General features: G+C 35.8%; 1 pseudogene; it reads right to left on the bottom strand.

Annotated features, from left to right (window-relative positions):
* The window catches only part of LOC128655956 (cytochrome P450 2K6-like), a 466,864-nt pseudogene that overhangs the window by 21,655 nt on the left and 429,104 nt on the right, over window positions 1-16,105 (bottom strand).

Here is a 16,105-nt window from a genome sequence, read left to right on the forward strand (position 1 = left end):
CCCAAAATCCATTACCAATATACCTATGAAAGTTGATAATCTAAACGTGTATATTAGTATGTTGGATCATGAAAAGACTCATATAATATAATACCTATTATAAAAAAACAGAGGACTAGCTACTGAATTGTTGGGCTGGTCTGATGTTGTATACACATATATATATATACACATACACACACATATATATATATATATATATATATATATATATATCTGTTAGATAGATAGATAGATAGATAGATAGATAGATAGATAGATAGATAGATAGATAGATAGATATAAGCTGTCAATCTGAAGAAAACCGTTCTTGGATGACCTTAAAAGGAAAATTAATCCTACTTAGTAGGGTCAATATTATTTTTGTTTTTAGATATTTATATATTTTAATATAGACTCTCACATAATCAAATATATGGCTATCTGATTCTCATAGGTAGAGTCAGTAGAAAGCCGCCAGATCCACATTCATGTTAAGTCCAGAAGGATATAGAGTTTGTAATTTGTGGATCCATACAGTTTCTCTCAACCTATGGAATCTATTATAAATAAATTATTTTTCAATGTATTCAATTGGCACGATGAAAAAACACCCCAAATTTCCTTTGTGTTTTAGATTGCAATGTCTAGAGACACTATGCAATTTGAAACCTTTTTTCATATTGAAATAGTGTTCTGACTATCTATGGCTAAGCCGTCTGCAGGTACGCCCTACATATTAGATGCCACAAATACAGGATAACAGGTATATTACATAATTAGATGCACATGTAATCTTATCTAAAATGGGATAGATTTTCTTAGTCACATGAGATTTGAAATGAGCCTTTGCATGTTCAATATGAGCACACATTGTGCATCTCTTTATTCCACACCTATATGCTCCCTTCCTAGGCTTCACCTTCATGAATATTTTGGGATTAACCATTTTTTTAGAGTTTTTAACAACCTTGCTAGGTGCTAGGATAGTTTTCAGAGTTGGTGCCATTTTAAAGACTACCACAGGTTTATCATCCATTATATCCCCCAATATGGGATCTTTTTTAATTATTTTCCAATGCCTAGTCAGAATATCCCTAATCTTTTCATAATTGGAGTTATACTGGGTTATAAACATTACTTTATTTAGAGGGTTCTCAGCTTTGGTGTTCTTATTAGTTATGAAATAATCATCTCTATTGTCATTCAAGGCCCTTCTATAGCCACCTTCTACCAGACTGTCGGGATAGCCCTTTTCTCAAAATCTCTTTTTAAGAATCTGACTCCATAGGGGACATTTTTCTTCCAAGGATGATGGTGATTGCATGTGTAGTTTAGATAGCGGTTACAATCTACATTTTTTAAATAAGTGGTGCTAGTAATTTTGTTATCCTAATCAATCTTAAGGGAAAGATCTAGAAAGACTATGGAATCACGATGAATACATCTGGTAAATTGTATTCCCCTATTACTATTATTATTATTATTATTATTATTATTATTATTATTATTATTATTATTCAAGTGATTCACAAACGTTTGTGCTGAGTCCTCTCCACCCTTCCAGACAAAAATAAGATCATCTATGTATCTGCCATAGAATACTAGGCTTGCCCCAAAACCAGAGTCATATATATACTGTATATTCCTGCTCAAAAGCACCCATGAATTGATTAGCATAGCTTGGAGCGAACCTTGTACCCATGGCAGTACCCTTAGTCTGAAGGTAAAATTGGTCTTGAAGGACAAAATAATTATGCCTAAGAATAAAGGATATTAATTGGAGAATAAGCTGTTTCTGAGCCTCTGGTATGAACCAATCTTTGTCTAGAAATTCTGAGACAGCCAATAGCCCCATTTCATGGGGGATATTGGAATATAAGGCCTTGACATCACAAGTGATCCATAAATGTTCATTGGGGAATAGAAAGTCCTTCAAGTTTTTTTAATTAGGTCTGCCGAATCTCTAATATAGGAGTCTAAACCCAGGAAATACTTTTGTAAAAAAAAGTCTACATAAGAGGATATATTATCTGTCAAGCTCCCTATAATTGGGCAACCAGGGGGACATATGGGATCCTTGTGGATCAATGGTAAGTGGTAGTAGAATGCGTGGTTAGGTTCTTTAGGTAACAGATATTCTTTTTCTTTTTTATTTATCAAACCTTCACTATAAGTGAAGTTTATTATACCCTTTAAGATTGATAAAAATTGACTAATCAGTAATGTGTAATATGATTTATCCTGTAGTATTTTCCTAGCTTCTTTCAGGTACTCATCTATGTCCTGAAGGACAATCCCCCAGCCCTTATCGGTCTGTCTGATCACTAAATTTTGATCATCTTTCAAGGATTGTAAAGTTCTCTTCTCACTAGGGTAAAGGTTAGGTCTTCTTTTTAATTTTTTAGACATTAGATTAAAATCTTCATTGACTAATTATTTAAAGATCTCTATGTGTGAATTGTTGCTTGGTCTAGGACAAAAATTAGATTTAGGTTTAAAGTTTGTATATAACTCTCACATAAATGGTCCAGGGGGGGTCTCTGGTTCAAATAATGGTAAGGTGTTCCCTCGTAATCTAGTGTCGATGTTATCTGTCAAAATAGGAGACCTACATTAATCTTTTAATCTTTTCTCAGCAAAAAAATATTGTAGAGATAATTTTTGTATAAATCTATTTATATCTACAAAAAGATTAAATTTGTTATATGTATTGGTAGGAATAAAAGACAGACCCTTACCCAATACTCTAATTTCGTCATTGGACAAACTGTGAGATGATAAGTTAAAAATGCCTTTACCTAGTGCCTGTAGTCTTGCCTCTTTGATGGTTGATCCACGTCATCTACATCCTCGTTTGCATGGGGCCTTTTCCCTTTGTGGGAGGGAGTCAGGGAGACTACAGACTCTAGGTAACTGGCAAATTTGCATTGGGTCCAAGACTGTTGTCTTGGGCACTGTTCTAAAAAACGGGTTGAAGAGTCATTATTTGAAGAGAAATTCTCACTGGATCTACTATTCAAGCCAGAAGGACCCGGGGTATCATCATTAAAACACTCATATCTATTCTGCATGTTAAAATTCAGATTCACCAACCTCATATCTGTTGGTATTTTTAAATCTCTTGGATTTCCACATGAATTTTTTTACAATTGTATCATATGTTATATGTGATCATCTACTACCAAAGTGTTTGTGCTAAAGTAACCTGTTATATCGGTACTCAATCCACTTACTCCCCCTCATTGTGAGCGGTTCCAGGTTTATCATTAGATGCGCCACGCTGACGGACATTGTGGGTGTGTGAAAGGGGCGTGTGAGGATTCTTGATTTCTATTGGTCTGAGGAGCGTATATAGTTAAGCTTGTGTATTATTGTCATTACAGCCTGATGAAGCGGCCTATTGAGCCGAGAAAAGCGTTGCTGTTATTTTATATGTTACCAGTGGGACTTGTCTCATTTACTCATCTGAGCACTTGCACTAAGGGTCAGTACCAGAGGTTGGGCATTGCCTGACAGTTTGTTTGATTCTCTTATTTGGATATCATCACAGCTGTGCCGTTGACGAATCTATCAAGTAACTCTTTGGTCTCGGTTTGCTGTATATAGCACTAGGTGTGCTCTTCTAAATTGCGAGTTGCCATCTGTGATTGATGCACATATGATTATAGGCGTTATTATACCTGAAGCACCTCTCCTTTGTCTTTTAGGATTACCTACTAAAATTACAACATCCCTATCTTAATATAAATTAAAATTTACCTGTAGAAATAAAAACTATTAATTAACCTACCCTAACTATTATACTACAATTAAATTAAAATATTGATTAAATAAACTAAATTACATATTAAAGAAACCTAACCCTACTCAAAATATTTAAATATACTATTAAACATTATTAAAAGTACTAAATTACAGAAAAAAACAAACACTAACGGCTAGATTACGAGTTTTTGTCTGTAGTTTTTGCGGCTCTAACCCTCCTTTTTTTCCCACCGCTCCCTTAAGACAACGCTGGTATTACAGGTTTTTTTAAACCCGGCGTTAGCCGCAAAAAGGTGAGCGTAGAGCAGAATTTAGCTCCACATCTCACCTCAATACCAGCGTTGCTTATGGTAGCGGTAAGCTGGCTAAACGTGCTTGTGCATGATTTCCCCATAGGAAACAATGGGGCTCAGCTGGCTTGAAAAAAACCTAAAACCTGCAAAAAAGCAGCGTCCAGCTTCTAACGCAGCTCCATTGTTTCCTATGGGGAAAGAAAAAATATGTCTGCACCTAACACCCTAACATGAACCCCAAGTCTAAACACCCCTAATATTACACTTATTAACCCCTAATCTGCCGTCACCGACATCGTCACCACCTGCATTATTATATTAACCCCTAATATGCCGCTCCGGACAACGCCGCCACCTACATTATGCTTATAAACCCATAATCTGCCACCCCCAACGTTGTCGCAACCTAACTACACTACACCGCTACTATACTACACTACGCCGCTACTATATTAAAGGTATTAACCCCTAAACCTAAGTCTAAACTTAACCCTAACCCCCCTAACTTAAATATAATTTAAATTAAATGAAATAAATTTAAAAAAATTTAAAAAATGTATTCCTATTTAAAACTAAATACTTACCTGTAAAATAAACCATAAGATAGCTACAATAAAACTAATAGTTACATTGTAGCTAGCTTAGGATTTATATTTATTTTACAGGCAAGTTTGTATTTATTTTAAATAGGTACAATAGTTATTAAACAGTTATTAACTATTTAATAGCTACCTAGCTAAAATAAGTACAAAATTACCTGTAAAATAAATCCTAACCTGAGTTACAATTACATCTAACACTACACTATCATTAAACTAATTACCTAAACTACATACAATTAATTTCAATTAAATTCAATAAACTAAATTACGATGAAACCCCCCCCCCCCACTAAATTACGAAAAAAAATAAACACTAAATTACAGGGAAAAAAAATACAAGAAGTTTAAACTAATTATACCTAATCTAAGCCAATAGAATTGACCTTGCATTCTATTGGCTGATCCAATCAGCCAATCGGATTGAACTTTAATCCGATTGGCTGATTAAATCAACCAATCTGATTTTTCCTACCTTAATTCCGATTGGCTGATAGAAGGCTATCAGCCAATCGGAATTTGAGGGACGCCATCTTGGATGACATCATTTAAAGGCAATCGGAATTTGAGGGACGCCATCTTGGATGACATCATTTAAAGGAACCGTCATTCGTCGTTAGTCATCGTGCTGGAAGGATGCTCCGCACCGGATGTCTTCAAGATGGAGTCGCTCCTCGTCGGATGGATGAAGATAGAAGATGCTGCTTGGATGAAGCCTTCTCCTGGTCTGGATGTCCTCTTCTGCCCCATCGGATGAAGACTACTGGATGGATCGGATGACCACTTGTGCCCGGCTGGGTGAAGATGGCTCAAGGTAGGGTGATCTTCAATGGGGTAGTGTTAGGTTTTTTTAAGGGGGGATTGGGTGGGTTTTAGAGTAGGGGTTTGTGGGTGGTTGGTTGTAATGTTGGGGGTATTGTATTCTTTTTTTTTTTGCAAGTAAAAGAGCTGATTACTTTGGGACAATGCCCCGCAAAAGGCCCTTTTAAGGGCTATTTGTAATTTAGTATAGGGTAGGGCATTTTATTATTTTAGGTGGCTTTTTTATTTTATTAGGGGGCTTAGATTAGGTGTAATTAGTTTAAACTTGTATTTTTTTTCTGTAATTTAGTGTTTATTTTTTTCGTAATTTAGTGTTTTTTTTCGTAATTTAGTTAATTGAATTTAATTGTAATTAATTGTAGGTAGTTTAGGTAATTAGTTTAATGATAGTGTAGTGTTAGATGTAATTGTAACTTAGGTTAGGATTTATTTTACAGGTAATTTTGTACTTATTTTAACTAGGTAGCTTTTAAATAGTTAATAACTGTTTAATAACTATTGTACCTAGTTAAAATACATACAAACAAAGGATGTGTGTGTATAATTGTAAATGATATAGTATCTTAGTAATAGTAAGATTCCCAACTTTAACTAGGTGCTTGGGGTTACCATAACCATGGTTATCAGAAAAGATTAATTAGTGCACAAATGTGAAGATTTGTGATATGTTTTGTTTTTATGAGGGGTCGAATAACCATCTTCAGCAAATAAAGTGGCTGAAAGTAGTTACATGTATGTTTCATGATACAGGTCTTAATGTTCATTTGTTATAAATGACTAAATAATTTGTTATTCTTGTTGAGACTATGGGGCCTAATTACTAACGCGCGAGCGGACATGATCCGATATTGCAGATCATGTCCGCCGCACATCGAAAAATGTCGACAATGTATGCTGTGAACTGCTGGTGCAATGCCGCCCCCTGCAGATTCGCGCCCGCTAGCAGGGGGTGTCAATCAACCAGATCATATTGGATCGGGTTGATTTCACGCAATCTCTGTCCGCCTCCTCAAAGCAGGCGGACAGGTTATGGAGCAGCGGTCTTTACATCGCTGCTTCATAACTGGTGTTTCTGGCACTCGCCAGAAACACGGCCCTTCAAATTCTGTTCCGAGTTTGATTAATGGGCCCCCATAAGGTTGTACTGAATTTTGGAGATAAATCCAATGACTGTCTTCTTTCAGAAGGGCTTGCTCAATGTCGCCCCCTCTAATTCCTAGTCTTATTGTTTTAATCCCAAAACAGGGAAATTCTGATGTTCTTGCTTGATGAAATTTGAGAAAATGTTAAGCCACAGTAGTAAGATTGTTCTTGTCTCTTAGATCTTTACAATCATTTCTAATGTTACTGAGATGTTCTAGCATTCTCCCTCTCAATTTTCTAGAAGTCATACCAATATAGAAAAGATTGCATTTGCATGTTACTCCATAGATTATTGCCTCAGTGTTGCAATTCACATGAGATTCAATTTTGTGTTATTTCCCAAATCTATCTGTTATTATTTTCATGGGTAGCATGTGTTTACAGATTGAGCAATTTCTGTATTTAAAATTACCAGATGATAACGAATTATGTGTCTTTTTCTTTTTAACAAAGATATTTTTGTCTCCCTGTATCCCACCTGTATTGTATCTCCAATAATCTTATTCAGAATTGTGTCAGATATTAAAATTCCAAAGTGCTTATTTGAAATATCTAGTACTGCTTTAGTTTGAGGTGCGTACGTTCGGATCAGTCTTGTTGCTCCATCTTTAATTTTTTTTTTTTTTTTGTAGTATTTTTTTCCTGAAAAGGTCCATTTGCGGGGCATGCCCCAAATAATTCAGCTCTTTTGCCTGTAAAAAATACATACAATACCCCCCCAACATTACAACCCACCACCCACATACCCCTAATCTAACCCAAACCCCCCTTAAATAAACCTAACACTAAGCCCCTGAAGATCTTCCTACCTTATCTTCACCATGCCAGGTTCACCGATCCGTCCTTCGAAGTCTTGATGCAAGCCTCCAAAATCTTCATCCAAGCCCAAGCGGGGGCTGGCGATCCATAATCCGGCTGAAGTCTTCTATCAAGCGGCGGCTGAAGAGCTCCAGAAGAGGCTCCAAAGTCTTCATCCTATCCGGGAAGAAGAGGAGATCCGGACCGGCAACCATCTTGATCCAAGCGGCATCTTCTATCTTCATCCGATGACGAACAGCTCCATCTTGAAGACCTCCGACACGGATCCATCCTTTTCTTCCGACGTCCAACTGAAGAATGAAGGTTCCTTTAAGGGACGTCATCCAAGATGGCGTCCCTCGAATTCCGATTGGCTGATAGGATTCTATCAGCCAATCGGAATTAAGGTAGGAAAATTCTGATTGGCTGATGGAATCAGCCGATCAGATTCAAGTTCAATCCGATTGGCTGATTGGATCAGCCAATCAGATTGAGCTCGCATTCTATTGGCTGATCGGAACAGAGGGGGGGTATTGTATGTTTTTTTTTACAGGCAAAAGAGCTGAATTATTTGGGGCATGCCCCGCAAATGGCCCTTTTCAGGGCTGGTAAGGTAAAAGAGCTTTGAACTTTTTTAATTTCGAATAGGGTAGGGCATTTTTTTATTTTGGGGGTCTTTGTTATTTTATTAGGGGGCTTAGAGTAGGTGTAATTAGTTTAAAATTGTTGTAATATTTTTCTAATGTTTGTAAATATTTTTGTAACTTAGTTCTTTTTTATTTTTTGTACTTTAGTTAGTTTATTTAATTGTATTTATTTGTAGGTATTGTATTTAATTAATTTATTGATAGTGTAGTGTTAGGTTTAATTGTAACTTAGGTTAGGATTTATTTTACAGGTAATTTTGTAATTATTTTAACTATTTTAGCTATTAAATAGTTATTAACTATTTAATAGCTATTGTACCTGGTTAAAATAAATACAAAGTTGCCTGTAAAATAAATATAAATCCTAAAATAGCTACAATATAATTATTCGTTATATTGTAGCTATATTAGGGTTTATTTTACAGGTAAGTATTTAGTTTAAAATAGGAATAATTTATTTAATAAGAGTTAATTTATTTCGTTAGATTTAAATTATATTTAATTTAGGGGGGTGTAAGTGTTAGGGTTAGACTTAGCTTTAGGGGTTAATACCTTTATTATAGTAGCGGTGAGGTGCGGTCGGCAGATAAGGGGTTAATTATTGTAGGTAGCTGGCGGCGACATTGTGGGGGGCAGATTAGGGGTTAATAAATATAATATAGGGGTCGGCGATGTTAGGGGCAGCAGATTAGGGGTACATAAGGATAACGTAGGTGGCGGCGCTTTGCGGTCGGCAGATTAGGGGTTAATTATTGTAGGTAGCTGGTGGCGACGTTGTGGGGGGCAGATTAGGGGTTAATAAACATAATATAGGGGTCGGCGGTGTTAGGGGCAGCAGATTAGGGGTACATAAGTATAACGTAGGTGGCGGTCGGCAGATTAGGGGTTAAAAAAATTGAATTGAGTGGCGGCGATGTGGGGGGACCTCGGTTTAGGGGTACATAGGTAGTTTATGGGTGTTAGTGTACTGTAGAGCACAGTAGTTAAGAGCTTTATGAACCGGCGTTAGCCCAAAAAGCTCTTAACTCCTGTTTTTTTCTGCGGCTGGAGTTTTGTCGTTAGATTTCTAATGCTCACTTCAGCCAAGACTCTAAATACCGGCGTTAGAAAGATCCCATTGAAAAGATAGGATACGCAAATGGCGTAGGGGGATCTGCGGTATGGAAAAGTCGCGGCTGGAAAGTGAGCGTTAGACCCTTTCCTGACTGACTCCAAATACCGGCGGTAGCCCAAAACCAGCGTTAGGAGCCCCTAACGCTGGTTTTGACGGCTACCGCCAAACTCTAAATCTAGGCCTAAAAGTTTACACTTATTTTGTCAATATTTAAACAGCTAAAGAAACTTTAAAAAATACATCTACATGTTATTCTCAGACTAATCTTTTCTTTAAATGCATCATTCTATCTAGTATCTAAATTATCATGGGCCCACAGACAGCAAATTTGCCAGTTTGTGGGCACGCGATAATTGACCAGCCATTACAAGTGGCTTTATATTGCTACCGCAAACTTGTGGTAGCAATTAGCGCTTCTAAAATTAACCAGAGATCAGATCTCTAGGTAATTTTATAAATGTGCCCCAAATGCCCCCAAAATACTGTATTATTTTATTAAAAAATAGAGATAGCAGCATCTTTATTTTTTAATAAAATAACTGCACTAGGCAGTATTTTGGGGCTAAAGTTGACGAGAGTAGGGTGTTTGTTAGAAGAAAAAAAAACGGCACTGAAAAGTGCCTTTACATTGTTGTCTATGGGAACTGTATGTTCCCAGTAAATATTATGTATATGCTTATATACTGTACATATATATATATATATATATATATATATATATATATATATATATGTGTGTGTATATACACATATTAACACATACATATATACAGTATGTATATAATCATATACATATATATTTATATTTGCTGCCATCGCTTCTCTGCACTTAGGTTCTGATGCCGTCTCTGACAGCATCAGAACAAGGCTCTCATTGGATCCTATGGAAGCCCACTCTCGTGAGTGCAATCCTTCCCAGCAATGCGAGTTCGCTGACAGCTTGTAATACCAGCACACATTAGCCAAGCTGGTTTTACGCATTGGAGCACAAATATCGCTTTCATGAATGCGGTATTTAGCGCTCCACTTGTAATCTGGCCCTTAGTGTTTAATGCCCCTTTAAGCTTTCTAGAATTGTTCTCATATATTAATTCCTAATTTAGTAACGTGTATTTTGTAAGCTAAGCAGTACATTTATACAAGCATACAATAAGAATACAGCTTTGCTTATGTTATTTCATAGATCAGCTATTTTAGCAAAACATTTAAAAATATAAAAGAGACAACATTGTTACAAACCTTTGGTAGAAAATAACCTTTTAAAACAACATCATGAGTAATCTCACGTGGACTAGGGGCTGGTATAACGCTACCAAATCTTTGAATTTCGTGAATTACAGCGTCAGTATACGGCATTTTTTTACGGTGTTCCATTTGAGGCTGGGCAGATCCAATCACTTTTTCAATTTCATTTTGTACATTTTCTGCAAGGAAAAAATATATTTTGTCATCTTAAGCTATTTATTTAACTCTTTTAAGACAGTATGTATGGGTAAAATTAAGGTTTTTTATAAATTAAAATATTTGCAACATAAAAACATATTGGGGGATATTTATCAAAGCCTCAACTTTGTTGCATTCACCAGCACCAATACGCTCGCCTAACATCGCCTAAAATTGCCGCCGCGGATCTCAATACGCTCTCCTTATTTATAAAAAAAGCCGGCAAAAAGACGGGCACCAAGTACGGGGCGATGAGTATCGGACTGTTGTTAACTAACAGTTATCAATCTTGTGTCTATTAGGCTTTTTACCAACTTTATTTATACCCTATCACTAAACTCTGCCACTATACTAAAATGTTTAACCCCTATCCTGCCACTCTCCGACCCCGCCACAACCTAAATAAAGTTATTAACCCCTATTCATCCACTCCCTGACACCACCGCAACCTAAATAAAAGAATTAACCCCTATTTTGCCGCTCCCTGACACCACTGCAACCTAAATAAAAGTATTAACCCCTATTCCGCTGTTTCCCGACACCGCCGCAACCTAAATAAATGTATTAACCCCTATTAAGTCGCTCCCCGACCACGCCGCAACCTAAATAAAAGTATTAATCCCAGTATTAATCCCTTTTCCGCTGCTGCCCGACCCCGCTGCAACCTAAATAAAGTTATTAACCCCTATTCCGCCGCTCTTTGGATAGGCATTGCCCTTAAAAGGGCATTTAGCTCTTTTTCAAGTGCCCAAACCCCGAAGTCTTCTTGCAGAATGAGGGTTCCTTTAAATGACGTCATCCAAGATGGCGTCCCTTGAATTACGATTGGCTGATAGAATTCAATCAGCTTATCAGAATTAAAGGTGAAAAAATCCTATTGGCTGATGCAATCAGCCAATAGGATTGAGCTCGCATTCTATTGGCTGATTGGAACAATATTGGCTGATTGCATCAGTCAATAGGATTTTTTCACCTTTAATTCTGATTGGCTGATAGAATTCTAATGTACAAGGTTTTCATATAGCCCTGTAACTGTGCCGGTAGATATCCGGTTTGTATTGATGCTGCTAAGGTGCTATACCCTCTTATGAAGCCACTTGTTAAAAGTTTATTTTATTCTTTTTTTGTATTTCAACAGTAATGTCAATCCTGCTATAACAATAGTAACTAGTTTGGTACAAATTGCAGCACAATCAGCAGACCCTTAGCACCTAAGGTGATCGTTTGCAATACTTCTTAGTATAGGCCTATTGGTATCAAAACATATTCTCTGCGTAAAATGCCTGTATGCCGCTTAAATTAAATAGCCAGGTTTAAATAAGATTCCTCTCTAATAGTATGTAACTAAGTACATTCTGTTGGTCTAAGTTAAGCGATAGCTCAGTTTTTTAACCAGTTAACATATTTGTAAGTTTGTTTGTACCGATTATTAAGTATTGGTATTGTATCTATTTCCACCTATATAGGCTAACAATTTAAGGTAAAGTTTTAAAAATAAATAGAGCTCCCCTAAGCTCTACAACCCCCTGACCGGTTTCGCCCGTATCGGGCTTTTTCAAAGGCGGCGAGTCGCCGGAAGTTAGGAAATATAAGTGGGTTGAGGACCCGGTCCCACAACAGCATCTCCTATTTTGATTGGATAGTCTGCTTGTCAGTTTGGTTAGTTCTGCCAATCACTGGGTATTGTATTATTACCCTAGCTATAGGAGCCAGACAATCACGGACGCCAGATGCAGGTATGCATCTGATTGGATAGAGAGGGGGAGAAACAGCAACAAAGTTACCATCTTAGAGAACTATGTATCAAATACTTTTATGAATCACCATAAGTTCTGTGTGACATTTTTCAATTCATGTGGAGAAGCATTTTATATCTGATGATAAATATTAGAATAAATCAAACAGTTTTGTAGGAATAGGTGTGACAGCATTGGAGGATTTCATTATAACGATATTTTCACCTCAAATTTTTATCCTAATTTTTGATGTTTCTTGTTACCATAATAAAGTGTTATGCAGATTGTTGTGAAAATACCATATTCCTTAAAGTATCACGTTTGTTCTGTTATGTCACACTTCTCATCCCCTTATTTCAAGTCATATACAGCCATTCATTTGGCTTAAATTACTTTATTTATGTTTAAATTGTGATTCATTAAATAAAAAATAAAATAGGAGTAGATATTTTCTTAGATAATCATTTGGTGCAGATAGATCTGTACCTGTGATATTGTCTGAAATATAAATATTTTCTAAAGTTAACAATAGCTGTTAGGGTTTGTTGTGTTGTATGTACTATGGACCAATGAATACCTAGAGCACATGTGAATTCGAAAAGTATTATTACAATTTATTTTAGAATCTAGTGCACTGTGATGGTGTGTTAGAAAACAAAAAGAATTTTTATATATGTGTATATAACAAAGTGCTATAGCTGGTGAAAAACAACAGAATACATTAAATTGAAATAAACTATAATATATAAAGAATCTAACTATATGAACAACCATGGTTGTATAGATTTAGTGTCTGACTGAATCAAAATATGATGCAATATGTTATATTGCACATACAGTGTATACTCTTATGTGCTGTGTCACAAATTTAATTTGAGCATAAGTGTGTAATATATTCCCAAGTGAGGGATAGTGATTACTAGTAAGTGCAATCTGGTGTATGTGACGTATACAGTGTGACGTTACAAGGAAAAAATGTGATCTTTTTTATTTTATAATAGAATAAAATACTATAAGTTAATTGCTTATAGTGTGTAAAGTAGATTTACTACTGAAATTTCTATAAGAATTAGATTTGTGAAGTTCATATGATCCATAGCTTTCAGTTATTAACTAAAAATACTGTAACATTATAAAGATGGGTATTTTCTGTCTAAGTTTATTAGCCACATTGTTTTTAATGAGATAGAAGCTGATGATTTTATTATTTATGCCAGATATGTTTGTCATGTTATTATTTGATCAAACTGGTGTGTCTGTCTCTGTATTTATTTAGGGCACATTTGGTTTGTTGCCTCTAATCTAGGTTTGAAGATGTACATAAAAATTATTATTTTCATTCATGCCACATGGTTGAACAGTATTTAAAAGGTATATCCATCTACTTTCTCTTTTCAACAGTGCTGTTTCAAGATTTCCTCCTCTGATACCCAATCTTATTCTGTCTATACCTTTGCATTGTAATTCTTCAGCATTAGCTTTATGGTATTGTAGGAAATGTTGTGCGACACTTGTTAGAGTTTTGTCATCTCTCTTATCTTTCTCTGCGTTTCTGATGTTACGTAGGTGTTCCATTATTCTTACTCTCAATTTTCGTGTCGTCATCCCTACATAGAATTTTTCACACTTACATATGAGTAAATATATTACTCCCTCCGTTTGGCAACTGATGTAGTCTTTGATGGTATGTTTGTTTCTAAATCGATCTACTATATGGTCAGATTTTATCATATATTTACAGGTACTACAGTTGCCACATTTGTGTGATCCTGGTGCTAATGCTGTCTTAGTTTTATGCCTTTGTAAATGGCTGCTTGTGATCATATCTTTAATATTACGTGTTCGTTTGTACGAGATGGAAGGTCTTGTCCCTATGATGTCCTTTAAAGTTGGATCAGATTTAAGAATGTACCAGTGTTTATTCAGGATTTCATTCATTCTTTTGCTTTGAGAGTTGTACGTGGTTATAAGTCTTGGAGCATCACTCCTAGATCTAAGTTTCTTTCTTAGGAGTTCTTGTCTGTTGGTTTCTTGTGCTCTGTATTTTGCTTTTTTAATTGTTCTTTTGCTGTAACCTCTCTCTAGCAGTCTGCTCTCCAATTCTAGAGCACGCATTTGGAAAGTGTGTAGATCTGAGCAGTTTCTCCTGATTCTCAGGAATTCCCCTGTGGGTAGACTCTTCATTGTGTTACTTGCATGTGCACTGCTGTTATGGAGTAGGCTTGTTAGTTGCCGTAATTTTTCTGAATAGATCTGTCTTTATAGTACCTCCTTCATCTTTAATTATTGTTAGATCCAAGAAGTTAATGCAGTTTTGATTCGCTTCATGAGTTAATTTGATGTTAACATTATTGTTGTTTAGTTTATTGATGAATTCCTGTAGTTCTGGATATGGTCCTTCCCAGATGAAGAAGATATCATCTATGTAGCGAAGCCACATAGGTATTTTATCTGTGTAGTTTTTATTATTTTCCGTGAATACAAATTCTGCCTCCCACCAGCCAAGGAAAAGGTTCGCATAAGTTGGTGCACATGCTGTACCTATGGCTGTTCCCCATGTTTGGAGGTAGTATTTATTATCAAAGATGAAATAATTGTATTGAAGAATAAATTTAAGGAGTTTAATTATGAATTCATCATGTTGTTTATCTTCTTCAGATTTTTGGTCTAAATAGTACTGGTGTGCATTTATTCCATCTTCATGGTTGATTGAGGTATATAATGATTCAACATCAGTTGTTACCAACCAGGTATCTTTGTCGGTATGAATATCATTTAATCTTTGGAGAACTTCCATGGTATCTTGTACATAAGATGGGAGTTCTTGTACAAATCTTCTCAATCTGTAATCTATATATTTACTGGCCTGCTCTGTCAAACAGCCTATTCCTGACACAATCGGTCTGCCCGGGGGTATGTGTTTGTTCTTGTGCACCTTTGGAATGAGATAAAATGTTGGTGTAATTGGATGGTCTCTATGTAGAAATTGAATTTCTTTTGCATTAAGGATGTGGCTCTGTTTGGCTTCATTTATCATATGGTTATAGATTTTAATATAACCAGCAGTAGGATTGTTTAGAAGTCTCATATAACAGTTTTTGTCTGTTAATTGGTTGTTGGCTTCTTTCAGATACATCTCAAGGGGCCAAATTACAATATTCCCACCCTTATCTGCATTTCTAATTACTACTTCATCCCATGTGCTCATATCCTTCAGTGCTTGTCTTTCCTTGTATGTTAAATTGGGCATTGTCGGTAGAGGATGTAAATCTGAAATATCTTTACAGACCATCTGATTGAATACCTCTATTTGAGGGCAGTGTATTTTCTTAGGTACATAGGTAGATTTAGTGTTACATGTACATAAATTCTCTGTTTTTAAACACAATTTTTCATGCCAAGAATCCCTGTGCGTACTTCTAGCACCATCTAGTGGTGATAAATACATATTACACCTTAAAGTATACTTATAACAATATTAAAAACACTGTTTTTACCTATGACAGATGGATACAATTGTGTTATATTTTACATAAATTTGAACAGCAACATAGTAAATTATGAACTTCATACTATATTAGTTATTACATTAAATACTTTTTAGATGACATATTTGGTAAAAAAAAATCCATTTAATTCTATTAATTAAATTAAAGTCCCAATTAAGGCCCTTTGGGATGAGAGTATCTAGCTTGTGGATCCACCGCATCTCTTTTTGTTTTAATAATCTCTCTCTGTCCATACTGTTTCTAGGAATGTTTAT

Source organism: Bombina bombina, chromosome 4 (assembly GCF_027579735.1).
Source record: "Bombina bombina isolate aBomBom1 chromosome 4, aBomBom1.pri, whole genome shotgun sequence".
Lineage (NCBI taxonomy): Eukaryota > Metazoa > Chordata > Amphibia > Anura > Bombinatoridae > Bombina > Bombina bombina.